The following is a 12,289-nucleotide window of genomic DNA, read 5'->3' as shown; positions in this document are numbered from 1 at the left end:
TATGTTTTAAATGAATTCAGGGCTGCGTCTTGTGGATATACCAAGAAAATAATATGATTGGAATATGATTGGGGTGGTTGTGTCGTTTATACACAGTGTAATCTCATCTTTGTTGAGGCAATTAAGATGTTTTATTTAAGCTAGAACTTACAACACTTTTCTGTTTAATCAGCGTTTGCCTACTTGTAAAGAATATTATTCAGAGGATCTGGTGACACAATTCAGTTGCTGGACTTGAGGAATTCAGTGTTTCCAAGCAAGTGAAATGGAAATGAGGAAAGACACAGAACCAAGAGTCTTTTAGCATGCAAATGATTATTGAATGTGAAAAATGTAATAAACATAGAAATGCACCATAATACACTGTTTTTGACATGGCAAAACAAAATATTGAAAGGATGCCCATATATATGATTCAACACAATTCTATTCAAACTTTTAATGGGATTTTTTTGGGTATGGCTGAATGTGGAGGGCAAATATTACACTTAATCAGATAATATAATCAGGGAAAAAAGGGTAAGAGTTTTGCAGGTATATGTGTGCACTTAAGGAAATATCAAGGAGCATTTGAAAAAAAGAGAGCAAAAATAGAAATCTTGCCCTACTGTAGATTCAAATAGACTGTAAAACAACAACAGTAATTAAAACCACCCAACACATTAACAGCAAGTTCATAAGGTAATGTCACTCACATTATATGTACTCAGTCTGAACAAAGGTTCCAATTTAAATATGTAGATCAGTGTAACAAAATGGGAAGCCCATCATGGATCCATTATGAGACAATACAGAGTTAAAATATCACATAGCAAGCTTAGTAAATAGTACTGTGGATAACTTGGAGTTTGTCAAAAATATTCGAGTATGTACTTCCTGCTGTGGATCCAAATACATGCCAGATATATTAAATGGTTAAAGATCTAAAAATAAATAAACTTACAGAACAGTTTGTAGAAAAGTTAATATATGCATCATATTAAAGGGCCATTTAAATTCACAGGAAAAAATAGGACCAAAAAGTAGTCAAATTATATGAATAGAGATAATTTTTACATTAAAAATGAGAGACAATGAAATTATTTTTAAATGAGAGAATGATTACAGTCACCATTAACATAAAAAGGCAACCCGAAAGTGCCATTTTACATTAAATAAACCACCAAAAAATTTAGTCATATAAAAACATGAGGTTTGGTGGAAATGCAATGTTCAGATATCGTTGGTAGTTTTGTAGGTGATTTCAGTCTCTTGGAATCAACATGGCTATAAATGTGAAGTCCATAAAAATACTCATACTCTTTGATTTAATAATATTATTTCTGTTACTATTTTAAGGATGAGTAGTATCTCTAATGTTAAAAATAAACAAGAACATCTTTAATGTTCCTGCATATAGGAATGGTTAAGGAAATGACTAAGTGTGCTGACTATGAAATCTTATGTGGCTACTAAAAATGAAAACTATATGAATTACATGAAAATGTAGAACATGTGTATCAAATAATAAATGAAAAAAAAGTTAGAATGCATTGTTGTTATATGTGTGTTATGAGAACATCTATGTGAAAATATGCTTATAGGGACAAATAAATACTAGATTAAAATTTAAAAAAATGAAAATAATTATGTTTGGGTGATGGGATTAAGAGGGTTGTTTTTTTTGTTTTTTTGTTTTTTTTTTTTTTTTTGGTTATAAATGTCTTCAATGTCATTATGTATTTCTAAAAAAAATAATATAAATGACTAAGTAGGGCAGCTGTACTAACCCTGGCTGTTAGGGCACTGCTTCCCAAATGTTATTTTGGAACTCTGCCAAAATATGCCAAGAGGTTTTGGGTCTCTAACAGTTCAGTTATTCTGTTTCTTTATTCTCCGTGGCCAGGTTTTTACTAGATTTACAAAGAAGCACGTTACTTCTAACTGTGATGCAGAGGGTGGTGTGGAGCCTGTGGTATTTGCTGACCTGTTCCCACTCACTTTGCACTCGTGGCCTTCTGCATTTCCTTCTCATCCTAAACTGGGAAGCATCTTTAGTATCATTGGTGCTCAGAGAAGCTCAATGATGTAAAGGGAAAATAGTGGAATAGTAGTCAGGAAATCTGCCTTCTAGTTGCATGACCTTGGGCAAATGACTGTGACCTTCTGAGTCTCGGTCTCATCATCAATAGAAGGAGGGTGTTTGATGACCTCCTCTGGACCTGGATTAAGGATATGTCCAGAGGTATAAAGACATCAAAGTTCCCAACCTTATTCCAGGGTGCCAAGTGCTACTAAAACGACACGTTTACTATGTCCATTGTTGCAGCAGCATGGATGGTGAAAGCGCTCTCAGGGAGTGGTCTGGTCAACTCAGAGAGCATGATTCCTCTATACTACATGGAATAAATCATTAAGCTAGAGAAAGTCACTTAGGTTCAGCATTGTGGCTACATCTGATTTATTATATATAAATATAGACCAATCGGTAACAAGCATGATCAACTATTAGCTAATGACAAATTACTCAATTGTTTGGACTACATAACTGACTGTACTACACAGTTTCAGATGCATTTAGATTTTCTGATGAAGCCAAAATACCACAGACTGAGGTGTTTTGTTTTGTTTTTTCCTTTTTCCTCATGTGTTGAGGCAGGCAATAAAAACAAATTGAAGGTAAGAAGGTTTAGATTCAACTGCTTTCATCAGATTATAAAATTATTTTAGGCTCTGCACTACTGTGTGGTATAGAAATTGTAGGGAACTTATTGTGGTATCTCAGGTGTCATTGCTCATTTCTAAGGAAATCAACATTTCTAAAGAATGTTGTATTGTGGTTTGTACACATGAGGCTCACCTGTTATGCAGGCAACAGATCTGTATCTTCTGTGCTAATTAGGAACAGTCATTCATCTGAATCATCCATACAGATGACTAATATATTTTGTACTTAACTGCTTGTGAGGTTTGATATGAGGTACCATACATTAGTAATACCAACACTGAAATATTACTAAGTAATTTGAAATCACAGACCACTCCAATAAGCATAGTTAGATTAAAACGACAACATACTTGCTGCACTATAGATGTAAGACCTTTTGAGATACTGGCTTAATGACTGGCCACGCTCAAGTCATTTAAGTCCCTTTATGGGGCAAGAACTACATGTTAAGAAAACAGTACGCTAAGAAATAAACAAGCACGGAAAGGTGATGGTAGATCTAAACTTTGCTACAGGTCAATTTCACTTATGTTGACAAATCAGCGAGAAAAGGATTCCTAAGAATCTTCAAGTCATTTTGCATCGTGAGGGGAAGCGCCTTCATGCTTTCTTGGAAAATGACTAACATAAGGCTATAAGTTGCTAAACAGTGTACTAGCCCAAAGCCATCATGGCAAGAATTCAGAGGTGACACTAGAAAGCCATCTTCTGAACATTATTTGAAACAGCCTTTGCAACTTCCATAAAGGCCTAGAAAAGTACAAAAATATTTTCACAGCTCTAGATATTCAAGTGTGAGAAATGTGTGTGTTGTACCATTTGCAGCTCCTTTAGGTGCTTACATTTGTTGATCCAGGATAATTTAAAATAACCAAACCGTTTGACTTTTATCTTGTCATATTTATGGCAAGAACCCTAGCATAATAATCAAGACTGTTTGTCTCTGTGAATGAAGAAGTCTTTTGAGATCATATCCATCTCAATTTTCTAGATAATTATTTCTTGAACAGCAGTAAGTCTAGAATCTAGACATTGGATTGTCTTGGAAGTGAAAATGTATTTCCAGTGATTGCTGTGGATTTCTACTTAGTATGTATAATTATTGCTGTTTGTCTTCTCCACTGTTAGGAATGTTTTTGGTTTGTTCTGGGATAGGTTTATTTTTGAACATCTACCTTCTAATAGTGGATAGCAAATCGTATCAACCTTTATTAAATACTGAGATGAGCTAAATTAATTTCACTAATAGGTGTGGTGGGATTAGTGGAGTGGCAATATGTAGCTAATTCCACATTGCATAATAAAAAATCATGTGCTTATGGCTTTGGAATAGGTTTTTGAATTTTCACGTGGATATGGTTGGATTTGATGTTCTGGGACTTTAAAACATACTAAATCTATCTTGGGGAGACTTGATTCGGGAGTAGCTGGACGCCGTCCAATTTTGTAATCTCACTCTTCTGCTCAGCCTTCCAGCATCCCATTTATTTTAGGCTCTCATCAGTTGAGATATAGCTTGCTTTCTCTCAAACTTACTCTTGGAACTGAAATAGTAGTTTAATATTCGGGCTTCAGAAAAGGTGTGCCTACCGGTAAAGAAAATGGAATTAAATGATATTATTTATAAACCATAAGCTGTTTATGGGTCTTTAGGAGAATAAACACTCTCTGGGAGACGAGGTATAACCTTCGAAGAATGATTTGGAAATTCATGCATGCCAGTGCATTCTCTCCAAATGATCTATCTAGGTATTAGTTTATATTCCTCAATAGAGATGATGTGTAACTGGAGTTTAACTGTTTTAAGGAATAGCAGCCTACGCATTTTAATTGCATCAGTAAATTAATAAGAATCAATGAGCCAAATCCCAAAGCAATCGGTTGCCATCTAATTTTACATATCCTAACTTGCATTATATAGTCATTGTTTCTGTGTGTCAATCAGCACTGACAATAAAGTCTCTGCTCTCACATTTATTGTGTTATTTTATTGTTTTCTCTATGCTTGAATATTCATTTTATCCAAAACTGGTAAATTTCAGTTGGCAGATGCTTTTGTTGTTTTATACTTTTAAGCAGTACAGTAACTTGGGAGAGGATTTAACAATAATCTTGATCTGATTTCTGTGTTGTTAATGTATTGATCCTGTGCTACTCTGGCTTAAACACTATTTGTTTTTCTTTTTGTTTTCCTTTCCTCGTTAGGTGGAGTCTTTGAATTTTTAAAAAGACAATGGCAATCAGATTGACTTGAAAAATTAAGTGAATTGACTTGGTTGGAACACTCTTTTACCGATTCAGTAACATTCAGCTGCTGGGTAAGTGGAGTCAAGTTCTTTTTATATGGTTTGATTTCAGAATTTTTGAAAAGATCTTTCAAGCAAAATATTAAGCTTTATGTGAAACTTAGGCAGTAATGATTTGAGGCTCTTACTACCCGTGAAAGATGTCTGGGATGCTATCTAAATGAACATGTTTGCAAGTTTTTACAATATTTCTGGAAATATCCTAGTTAGAAAGATGAGAAGATTAGAAAATGTGGTCATTTATAGCTTGGAACCATATCCTTTTATTTACTATTTTTTTTCTTATTTTTGTTTTGTTTTTAAAGTTTGCTTATTTATTTTGAGAGAGAGAGAGACAAGGGGAGGGCAGTGAGAGAGAGGGAGAGAGGGAATCCCAGGCGGGCTCTGTGCTGACACAGAGCCCAATCTCATGAACTGTGAGATCATGACCTTAGGCGAAACCAAGAGTCGGACACTGAGCCATCCGGGCACCCCCATTTACTCTTTTAATAATTATTTGCTTATTAAGAATCTTGAGGTCATATAAGAATATCGGATTTTACCGTTAGTGAGGTATTTATGTATAATTTTATTATATTGCCTCAGATTCCAATCTAAAGCCTGCTGAACATTTTGAGTAAATTAGCATCTCTCCTTATGTTAAGCCGTTCTCATTTTACAGAAAGTTTGATTTCTGTGATAAGAATAGAAACCTTAAAGTCTTACTCAAATCAACGTCCTCGTCGCACTGTGAATCTGTGGCAAACTCTTGAGGTGGAGAAGTCCTCACCAAGAGGAGTTTAGGCTCTTAGCAAATTACTGGTGTTGCCAAGACAGAATTTAGTGGGAACAGGACTTTGGCTACTGCTAAAATGTCAGCATAGTAAAACCTGCTCTGTCAAACAGATTTTTGGCATCAGAAGTCTCAATGATACTGATTTTAAGGTTCGGCTATTTTATTTTATTTTATTTTTTTAATCCAGGCAAACTCATGTTTTAATTAACCCTTTGCACAGTAACAGAACATTTGGAAAAATATTTGTATTTCTAGTCCAGGTTTGAGATTTGAGGTTCTGATATTTTAAATTTTATGCTAAATTGTGTGGCTTGTTATTTAATTTTCCTCTGAATAAATGGAGGCTATGTAAAAACCTGAGGGATGATAATGAATAAGAGAGAAGAGCATCTAGCCATTTAGGGAACAGTCTTCAAAACCAAACTAACAGTGTCTGCTTCACCTATGGGCATCTTAAGACATGCTGAGGTCACGTGGTTTTTCAGGGATACTGTTGCATAATTTATATGATGCCAACAACTGCTTTAGGGTTGTCTAAAATAATCTCCCTTGAGACAACTGCCCTGGAACTTGATTTGTTTAGTGTGGCTTTTGCGTGTTCAATGAGTATGGAAATACCAAGCGCAGAAACCTTGGGACATCTTTTAATTTTGCCTGTAAGGCTCATGACCCAAGATTCATTTGCGACCAATAATTTCCATCGTTATGGGCACGTGAGATGCTATTCAGAAAAAGTATTTTGGATAATTAAAGGGATATAAGGCAGTTAGATGAAAAACTCATTAGGAAGAGAAGTGTTAAAAAAATTTCAAAAGCCAAACCTTAATTCTTCAACAGCTGTGATAGATGTTAGAAAATGAAAGCTAATATTGTGCACCACTAACCTAAATGTTTTTGTCTGCCACATTTAATTTTCTATGTACTCACAAGGTTGGCCTTTACAGTTATTCCCAAAGTACCCCATGACGTTACAGTTAAATTTCAGTTGGTGGGACCTAACCTAAGGGACGTTTGGGAGACTGTACCGATTATGTTCCATAAGTGCTACCTGAGAATGGACGTGGTGTGGACATTGAATATAGTTGGCCTTCTCCTTATTTATTACACTGTGAGTTCTGGGAGCCTTTGCTTAAAAGTCAGCTCATTGGAATCACTGTGTTTTAAAATAATTTTTTTTTTTAGTTAAGTAAATTTATAAGATTATGTGAGGATTAAACTCCTGGCAGGTGGTAGGGGCTCAATAACTAGTAGTGATTATGATGATGATTAGTAGTGGTAATGGTAGTTATAATCATTATTTAAACATAACAATACGTAACGTCTTATTAACCATGTGACTGATTCTTTAGGCTGTCATTGAGGACAAAACGCATAGAGATAAGTACATTTTCTCAAACCAAATACTTCCTTTGGTAAGGAAACACTTCATATGAAATTGGTGTGGTTCTTTTAAGATGTCCGTGTTGTATATAATCAGCAATCTGTCCATGACTTTGTCTGTGAACCTGGCCTTGTCCATTAGCCCAAGTGAGGATATGTTTTATAAATGATACATCTAAAAAATTTGCTACCCCAAATTGGTCGTAGATAGAAAACCGTTACTAAGACAAGAAAGGGAAACCCTCACCATTAGAGTGACCATTCTTTTATGACACTTTTTGTAAAATATAGTAAAAACAGATGGTTTTGTCTTTTAATCAATAATACTGCTCTTCATTCATTGCCAGTTTCTTTTGCGAAGCCAGTTCTTTTGACTGGTCTTGAAATTATTCATTTTAAAAGTAATATTAGCTGACCTATGGTCCTTTAACGATATGCTCAGATTGATATTTTTTCATTGCATTAGATATAATTATTGAAGAACTATGTAAGTGACATGTCTTCTTTAAGCTGAGGAAAGGTAAGAAGGAAGGTGAAAATTATTAATATGTTCCATGAGTTGGGCTCTGTGCTATAGGTGCTTAATCTTTTTAAAGTGAAAATTAAGAATACCATAATCACTTGAGGAAATTGCGTTTCAGAGCAGTAATTACTTAGCTGAGAGTTACATAGTTATTATAGTTAGTAATTTTGGGAGTCGGAAGTTGTTGAAATCCAAATTTAATTTACAAATAATAAAATAAATAAGTCAGTCAGAGAAGGACGGATATCGTGTTTTCACTCATATGTGGATCTTGAGAAACTAAACAGAAGACCATGGGGGATGGGGGGAGGGAATATAGATAGAAACAGAGAGGAAGGGAGGCAAACCACAAGAGATTCTTAAATACAGAGAACAAACTGAAGGGGGGTGGGGGAAAGGGAAAATGGGTGATGGGCATTGAGGAAGGCGCTTGTTGGGATGAGCGCTGGGTGTTGTATGTAAGCCAATTTGACAATAAATGATATTAAAAAAATAAAAATAAAAATAAATAAATTTAAAAAATACATATGTCATTACTTACACAAATATGGAAAATAAAAGTGAGGAAAACTTTTCATCCATTCTCTCTGGACTCGTTTTAGCAGATTTTATAAAGATCTGATGAAGTTGCACATTAGGTCTACTCTGTGCTCTCTATGGGTTTGGTATAATTTTTCCTGCTGTCACGTAGAGTTCAGAGTGGACCCTTGAGCTTTAGTGTGTTGTGGCCTTCAAAATGTTTCCTTTTAGGTAGGGTCATTTTTATAGCTTTTCGGATGCATACAACTCTTCTGTTTGGGTCCTTTATGTTTTAAGGTAACTGAAGAAGGTATCGGTACTTACGAATGAGTATTACCAAAATGATATGAAGCCTAGACTCAGTCCCTGTTTACACAGCCTGATACTGCCTGCTTTGTTTTTTGTTTTTTTTTTTTAAGTTTATTTATTTATTTTGAGAAGGAGAGAGACAGTGCACACGGGGGAGGAGCAGAGAGAGAGAGGGAGACGGAGAATCCCAAGGTGACTCCGCACAGTCAGCACCGAGCCCGAAGCGGGGCTTGAACTCACAAACCCAGAGATCATGACCTGATCCGAACCAAGAGTCTGACGCTTAACCGACTGAGCTACCCAGGTGCCCCTTTCCTGCCTTGTTTTTCAGGCATCTCACTTGGCTCTACCTTCACTCATTCCCACATTCAGTACCTTACCCCTTCATTTATTCGTCGTTCAGTCAACAAGCATTAATTAAGTCAGTAGTATGAACAAAGCACATTTTTTTCCCCATGAACATTTTTTAAGCATCCAAAAACCGAGGGTTGCTTCTATATCATTTCATGGTATTCCCTCCTGCCTATCCGTCTTCTTGTCTCCTTACTTTAGATCACAGTGAAGGATGTTTATGGGTGGTAAATCTCTCATCTTTTACTCTCCACACAAAAACCTGCACAATAGGATTTAGTAATTAATTAGTTTCCTTGTTTCTCTCATGACGTGAATTACCATTTATGTAATACTGTACAGTTTACAAATGGCTTCCATGGTACATTATCTCGCTTTAGACAATAACTGTTATGTAGCTATTACTCACATTTTATTCTGTGTCTGAGGAAACGGAGGCTCAGGGGGTTACAACTAAGTGATTTGCTCAAAGTCACAGCACTAGTGAGCCATACGACCAGACTTTAACCCTAGGTCCTGCAACTCTAGATAGCATGTCACTTGCTGCCTGGTCACCAGTTTAGTTGACTACCAGTGTTCAAATATTGGAGCTTTGCTGATACAGTCACTGTGTTCTGTTCAGAATGAATCAAATACAGAAATAGAAGCTACGTAGAAGTTTTAGCGAAGAATCAGGTCTTGTAGAAAATCTTGGAGGCAGTGTACCTTTCCTTTCTTTGACCATACTAACTGTTAAATTCACCCAGTGACTCCCCTGCCCTAAGAATCTCACAAACTCCAAGCAACATCCTGAGACCTCAAGAATGGCCCTTGGAATTCCGATTCTCTTGGATAGTTTACATAAAAATTTGCTAATTGGATATTGAACAAAACCACTCACTGAGAGATCTTTAGTTTTGAACCTGATATCACATTGACTTCTCATCCATGAATTGTCCAAAGACAAATTGACTTTGTGTTTTCTGCCTCATCTCTTACTTGCATTATTGGTTATTGGTTAATTGCGCTTTACCGATATCAGAATCTGGCCAATTCTTTTATTTTAGTCTTATTTATTTAGTATATGAGCATTATTCATCTTCATGTTTTACTTCATTTCCCTCTCAATCCCCTTAATATTTTATACTTCTCTCATGTCACTTTTTGTATGTATTTTTGTGCTTTACATTAAAGTGATTTCTATAAAGTTTTTTTCTCTCACACACCGTACTATCAGCTGCTTGAAGGCAAAGGCTGTGTCTTTATTTTGTTGGTTTCCTGTTCAGCCTTGAAAATGGTGATTGAAAAAAACAGTAGATATTCAATAAATATTTGTTTAATTTAATAAAAATATTCGGCTGTGGGTTTTCTTTTCAAATTCCTTTTGGGGACTGCAAATTTATAACTGGCTTTAGTCATATCAGTGAGATGAATCAGCAAGTCTGATACTTATTAACTATCCAGAGCAGAGCCATAAGAATAAATTTATGTGTATTTTAGTGATCTTTCTGAATATAAAAAAAAAAAAAACTTCTCTATGTTAATGGCAACACTCTCTCCCACAAATAAAATAAAACAAAAACCCCTTTATTCCCCTGACAATGATATTTTATTGTATTTGTCTTGACCATGGGAATAAAAACAACTGACCTCTGAAAAAATCTAATGAGATAACATAAAACATGGCTTCTAAACTAGAGGCTTCCTGGGAGATACAGGTGTAAACATAGTGTGAATGTGGGGCACCATTGCTGTGGTGGTGGGAAGGCCCTGAACAGGTTTGAGTGGAAGAGAGACACAATCAGAGTTGTTGCACATGAGGAAGATGAATCCAGCTAGCTTGTGCTGGATGGTGTGGTGGGTAGAGATGGGGGGTGGGGTGCATAGCAGTAAGAGTCTCTGAAAGCATTGAAGCCACTTAGGAGGTACGTACATTAATTCGTACAAGAGCTATCACCTCATGTTGTGCCCTTTATGTCTCCTCTCTCATACCACAGATGAAAGTACTTTGAGAAAACTTTAGTGAACACTTGAGCCTAGGTTCAGGGGGTTCTTTCTGACTTCTCCAATCTCTTCCTTGGTTTCTGACTTCTCAGGTATGATTATGGTGCCCTTGTGCCTACTTGCAGCTTAAATTGTTTTTCTTAAGACCCTCCTCACTTCCACAGGTCACTGCCTCTGGTAATTATCCCTGGATTACATACCGGAGGACACCATGCCTAGACCTGTCCTTTGGAAATTTGCCATTTGGACCCAGAGTACCTTCTGATCAGATCTTTTGCATTGGGATTTCAGGCAGGTGCGCACGGTCTGCGCTGGAGTGGTAGCAATAAGGATTGACAGAACACAGATAATATAAGCCAGAGTATGCAGGAAGCCAACGTAGGACTGCCTGCCTGATTGGGTATACAAGATGTGTGTGTGTATGTGTGTGTGCGCGTGTGTGTGCGTGCACTACTCCCCTACTACTCTGGGAGTAGGGGAACAGGAGGAAGTTGTCAATGATGGCACTAGGCTTTGAGCCTGGGAGTTCAAATATTACTCTTAATAGGAAAAGAGAAGTAAAGAGAAACTGGTTTCCGTAACAGGGTGATGAACTTGAATGTATACTAGTTGGGTTTGAGATAAATGTAGGTAAAAAGCATATGTTTCTTACTACTTGACTTTTCTTTTTTCCATGAGGGTTGAGAGTTGGAAACAGGAATTCATTGGAGTACTTGAGACTTCTTCCTCTTTCTGCTGTCCTTCTGGCTCCTTAAATATTTTCCAAGAGGTTAGGATGGTTTTAGGTTTCTCCACCTTACCCCTGCCACAGTTCGCCCCAAATTCTCCTCCTCAGGAACATGTCTACTCGTCAGAGTACTCACAGCAGCCAGAAGTGTGCCTTTCGGTCTCCAAAAATAAAAACAGGGGGGAAATAGCTATCTTTTCCTTTTGAGGAGCATAATCATTGTCATCTCACGACTTGCTGAAATAGCACAGCAAAGGAACATTTTTTGGCAGGCTGGGAAATCTAGGGAATACACAAACACATTCACTTCTGTTTTGCTATGATGTATTCATTTGAAGCAGTCTACTTCAGGGAAGCAGGGGGATTTTTCCTTGAGCATTAAAATAAAAAATGTATTAGCTATTTGAACCTAAAGTTGTTCTCCCAATTGGTGGTATTACTAACAACAGAATCTGTAGGTTCTTAAATTTGATGGTGGCAGTGAGTTGGGTAGTTCCGGGGTAATCCACCCCCATTCCCATACACTGAGGAGTTTTTTGAATTTCAGAAGATACTCTTGATTAAATCAGTTTAAGAGCATAGAATGATCCTGTAATTATCATTTGTCATTACCTTGTGTACTAATGATTAAAGCAAACATTTAATAACTATAGGGCAGTAAATATATTTTAGATCTTGAGCCATAAAAAGATTTCCATTAACAGAATGT

The 12,289-nt window shown here is 36.4% G+C and overlaps 1 protein-coding gene across 2 annotated transcripts in view; it reads left to right on the top strand.

Annotated features, from left to right (window-relative positions):
* The window catches only part of HIVEP2 (HIVEP zinc finger 2), a 206,667-nt gene that overhangs the window by 109,459 nt on the left and 84,919 nt on the right, over positions 1–12,289 (top strand). For both annotated transcript variants that reach the window (XM_045499845.1, XM_045499846.1), the window contains exon 2: positions 4,913–5,025. The gene's annotated coding sequence lies outside the window, so the exon portion shown is untranslated. The remainder of the gene's footprint in view (positions 1–4,912; positions 5,026–12,289) is intronic.

The sequence above is a fragment of the Leopardus geoffroyi genome, chromosome B2, assembly GCF_018350155.1.
Source record: "Leopardus geoffroyi isolate Oge1 chromosome B2, O.geoffroyi_Oge1_pat1.0, whole genome shotgun sequence".
NCBI classification, from domain to species: Eukaryota; Metazoa; Chordata; class Mammalia; order Carnivora; family Felidae; genus Leopardus; species Leopardus geoffroyi.
The sequence above is the reverse complement of the archived record's forward strand: the minus strand, read 5'-3'. Positions and strand labels throughout refer to the sequence as shown.